The sequence below is a fragment of the Gordionus sp. m RMFG-2023 genome, chromosome 2 (genome assembly GCF_954871325.1).
Source record: "Gordionus sp. m RMFG-2023 chromosome 2, tfGorSpeb1-WG-v2, whole genome shotgun sequence".
Lineage (NCBI taxonomy): Eukaryota > Metazoa > Nematomorpha > Gordioida > Chordodea > Parachordodidae > Gordionus > Gordionus sp. m RMFG-2023.
This window is the reverse complement of record NC_088776.1, coordinates 38,618,991-38,624,003: the sequence shown is the minus strand read 5'-3', so window position 1 is coordinate 38,624,003 and position 5,013 is coordinate 38,618,991.

Sequence of the window (5,013 nt, the reverse complement as noted above, 5' to 3'; positions counted from 1 at the left end):
CTTGAATGAAATATTTATTAATATAGTATTTTTTATAATAGATATTAACTTTGACAGCTTAAGTTTAACAACTTTAAAATATAATTTGTTTGTTACCTAATAATATGAGTTACCTTAAACCAAGGTTTGAACCCGAAAAATTGTTTGGTTGGGCATTGTGAGAATACATACCAAACAGAGACCGATTTATGGGCAATCGGATTCGGACCGCTTTTAGAAAATCGGCTTTCAATTAAGTTCCTGTTATCAAAATTTCCACTAAATAGAGTTTAAAATTCCTGAATTCCAATTCGAGTCCAGAACACTGCCTTAAACATGTTTTTACTTTTTTTTAAAAATTAATTTTAAAATATATTTCTTTTAGGTTATACGTCTTGTTTTAATAGAGCGAAAGAAAGAGAAAAATAACTGTTCATAGTAAAAATTCAATTTTATTAAATAATTTAAGCCAAGAAATTAATTTTACCTCGACAGAGTTGTTAAAAATAGCTCGATACATATTTGCGTTATTTTTAATACTATAAAATGCAAAATAGAAGGTATACCATTGCCCGATACCATTTTAAATCAATCATAACATAAAAAGCATTAATTTGGATGCACTAAAAAATATTATCTCTTATATTCAATGAGGCTGAATCCAGTAATTTTTTTTTAAAATAAAAACCATCTTCTTGCTTTAAATGAAATGTATGTTTACAAATATTTCATATAATTAGGCTTGTTTAAAGATTTCTTTGAGAAAATCATGTCTCATTACATATGAATGTATTAATAAATAGCAGAGACTTGCAAATGTGCCATTTGCATGACCAAGCCCGAATTTTAAAAATTTCGGCCCAATCATGATTTTTTAAAAAAAATTTCGGCCCAGCCCTGGTTTTATATTTTTAGACTTGGCTTTTTTTTTAAAAAATCTTCAGGCTCGACCCGGATTTTTTTAAATTATAATATATTTAATTTTTATAGATAATAATGGCAATTTAAAATCGACCGGCCCGAGTATTTATTTTTATAAAGATTTTTAACCCTGGCCTGGCCGGGGTATTAAATACCCGGGTCGGGCCTAGTGGGCTCTGATAAATAGTAAGACCAGTTATAAAGATCAATTTATCATCATTTCTAAAAAATTAATGTATACTCATTTTTAATTAATTTAAACAGTTTTCTGGAAAACATTTTTATTTATTATCAATTAAGATAAGCAATACTTCATAACATGGAAGAAATGCTGCTATTGATATAAGCATTATAATAAAATAAAATTTGATTAATATGGGTTTAGTCATAACTGAGAAGAAAGATGTAACCACAAATGCGGCATGCAGCAAATGTAGAGAAATTGGTCATTATGCTGTTTGTTGTAAATCAAATATTTTAAATTTATAATATAGGAGATTCCAGAATCGAGTAAAACTAACTGCAAAGATTAATGGGTTAAATTTTGAAACTGATGCGCAGGAGTCATTGATCATAGTTGATATATTGACAAGTATTGGGCTTCTAAAATTGCAAACCTGTCCATGACCGCAGCCATTCGTTAGATGTTAAGGGCGGGACCCAAGTTAACGTTAAGATTCAAGGACCCTACATCTGGTAATAATGAACACTAATAGGGTGTCTCTTTTCGAACTACCATCGATGGAAGCGTTCAATTTAAAAATGCCTGATTAAGTTAGGATAAAACAAGTGCGAACTTGTTAAGAATGTTCCACTGGACCAGTTTAAAACATCGAATCTCGCTATTAACAGAGAAAAATGTTGCATTAACAATAGATTCGAGAATTGGTTATTAAACATGAAGCAATTTTAGATGATAAGATAGGACATATAGGGTGCGAATACATTTCATAAAGGATACAACTGTACCAAGATTGTTTCCAGCCGTAGGGTACCATTTCTACTTTGCAATGCAATTGAAATGGAATTAGACCGACTTTTGACTATGAGAATTGTCAAAAATTGTTTCGATTACAAGTAACATACGTAGTCAATGTTAATTGTAAATGTGCGCAAGAGTAATGGCAATATTCGAATTTGCGCTGATTTCAAGGTTAGGCTTAATCCGTGTTTATTGTATGACCATTGTTATTCCTACCTTAGAAGATGGTAATAAATTTACTTTGATAGATCTGACGGATACGTATTTACAGATGGAAGTAGAATCGGTGTCTCAGGAGTTTCTAACGATAGCTACTCATATAGAGTATTTTCCTTGTCGACGAATGACTTTTGGATTGGCAAGTGGAGTTAGTATATTCCAGATATATATGGATAAGTTGTAAGATTGTCAAATGACCAGTGCATACTTAGATGATGTATTATTACTATCGAAACGATGAGGATCACATAAAAAAAATTTAAATTGTCAGACGGCTGGTCATAAGGTGTGGTTGACGAAAGTTCAATTGTCAAAAATCCGCAGAGGTGATTGATAAGTTTGATTCTTAATTAAGGTGAAGGCAATCCGGAATGCACCAAAACCCAAGAATATACAACCTTAAACTTTTTTGGGGCTTGTATATTATCATAGGCGTTTTTTTTTTTAAATCTAAATAGTAAAGCTGAGCCATTATATAAATTAACGAGGGTAAAATTACCTTGAAAGTGGACGAAAGAGAAACAAAAATCCTTTGAAGTGGTTAAAAAATTATTGTAATTCAAGGCAAAGTTAATTCCTTACAACGCAGTTGTGGATAATTTTGGAATTTCTAATTCAGAATTAGGAACTGTGTTATTACATCAATTAGTAGACGAAAAGAAAAACCTATCACACTCGCGTTACGGATTTTATCAGAATCGAAACCCTGCGCTCCGATTTATAAATAATTTCGAGCACTTTTATGAAATTGAAAAATTTCATTCATTTCTTTATGGAGAAAATTCTTACTTCGAACTCATCACAAACCATTAGAGCGATTATTTGGGGAGATACGAGATCTATCTAAAAATTTCTAATAATAGTTTGCCTTGTTGGGCCTGAAAGATGGCTTCTTATGACTTCACAATAGAATATAAGGGAAGTAAGAATATGATAGCAGATGCATTATCAAGGCTTTCGATAATGGACGTGGAAGAAAATCAGATTCTTAACCTGCCTTGGAGATTCGAGGGATAAATTTGGATGATAGGCATTTGTCGGGAAATAGTTTATGAAAAGAGTCAAACCAGGACTTAACATTAAAAATAGCACGCATATTCAGCAATTGTAAAAAATTGTTAGTTTTTATAATCGACAGAAAGAGTTATCTGTTGATCGTAATATCATAGAATGAAATGGGAGATTAGTAAGCAATAAATTAAGGAATGTAGTACTACAAATAATTCATCGGGGAAATCCTGGTGAAAATATAATGAAATGGCACAGGTGTGATATCGATATAGAAAATTATATCAAAATTATGGATGTCAGAAAAATAGACCCAGACCAAATGTAGAACATGAGATTGAAAGGGAAATGAGAGACTAAGTCAAAATCGTGATTTGCATTCGAAAGGGAAGGAATTCTAGATTTCACAACTTGTTAATTAAACTATAAGAATACCAAGGTTAGAGAAATGGTTGGATAAAAGAGAGGAGGATATTAATATTTCGTTGAAACTTTCGAGACAACTTGTGATAATATGCAGCTCAGCTAAGAGATCGTTCAATTATTCCGACCATAAAAGTTTAACAGCAGTTATAGAAATAGTTGCGCTAGTAAGTGAAGCAGATATTGATATTATATTACGTTGTTCATCAAGAAACTATAAATTAACAAAGAGGTTTATTGAGGAAATTTGACTTAAAAATGTTTGAAGAAAATGTAATAACTGTATTTATTATTAAAAAAAGAAACATTCTAAAATTGATTATTAATTATGTTATTGTAAAAATTTTTATTTTATTAGACTTTTGAATAAATCTTGGAATAAATTTATAATAAAATCTATACTGATTATTACTTTAGTCTATCACTGTTTTTTTTTATAGTTTTTAATTCATTAAATTTTTTATAGCCTTATTTTTTTGCGGAATCATGTAAGGTTTCTATTGGGTAAAACTGGTGATCAATGATTTTCTATAAAAATGATCTGGCCATGACTTACTTGATTTTTATTATTATCTATTTCAAATCTAAAAAGAATTGAATCAACAGGTTGTGTATTATTTATTGCTATTTATTACAGGTAATTATACGAATCCACATATTGGAGACCAGGGAATTCCTTTTCTTAACACAAAAAAATACAAATAAAAATATTTAAATATAATTACTGAGCTTGTAGGAACTCAATTATATTTTTCATATTTATGAACCTCCTCCCCCCTTCCCCCACCTTAAAAATAAGGTATATGCTAACCCTTTGAAAAACAAATGATTTTTACGTGATTAATAGCGCTTTTACCCTCCATCGTCGAAGGTTCAATAGACTGGAATAAATTAATTTCAACAGAAATTATAATGAGGACCCCTCTACACATTTATGGGCACGCTCTTACTTTACGCACAACAGTCTGGACTGTCATTTAAACGTCCAGTGGCTAAGATAAAAAGATTTGGGCCAAGTGCCTATACCCCAGAATTGAGCATATAATTAATTACTTTAAGGGAAAGGGGAAGGGCTGATTTTAATTTTAATGTCAATGTTAAATAAGAAATCTGCTGGTATTGTTGTCAGCATTATGATTAAATTTAAAGTCCTGTTGTCGTGTTGACCATCTAAAACATATATAATTAAATAAATATTTTTCATTGCATCTTTACTAATATATGAAATGATATACAAATAATTATTTAAAAAAAATAAAAAACTCATTCTATAAACACAGGTGGGACTATATGTTCCCAAAAAACATGAATAATTATATTTTAAAATGGTAATTTGTATATTTTGTTTAAAAAAAAATACTTTGGGTTCTGATGTAAGAGCTCTTATTCAGCCGTCTATATTTTTTAAAATTTTAAAGTTCCCCATGACATATTTTCAAGAAATGAGATAATGAATGGTAAAAAAAAGAAAATATGTTAAT